A 275-nucleotide genomic window follows, 5' to 3' on the forward strand; every position below is an offset into this window, starting at 1 on the left:
TTGATTTAGCCGCTTAGGCCTGGATTTAATTTCCTTGGGCCCTCCTATCCATTAATGCTCAAAGCCTTGGATCCTTTTTACCCTTGCCTTTTGGTTTTAAGGGCTATTGGCTTTTTCTACTGCTCCTTCTTTTTCTTTCTATTTTTTTCGCCATTTTTTTTTTCGCAAGCTTCCTTTTTCACTGCTTTTTCTTTCTTTAAGAATCAATTTCATGATTTTTCAGATCATCAATAACATTTCTCTTTGTTCATCATTCTTTCAAGAGCCAACAATTT

Source organism: Arachis duranensis, chromosome 2, assembly GCF_000817695.3.
Source record: "Arachis duranensis cultivar V14167 chromosome 2, aradu.V14167.gnm2.J7QH, whole genome shotgun sequence".
Taxonomy (NCBI): Eukaryota; Viridiplantae; Streptophyta; class Magnoliopsida; order Fabales; family Fabaceae; genus Arachis; species Arachis duranensis.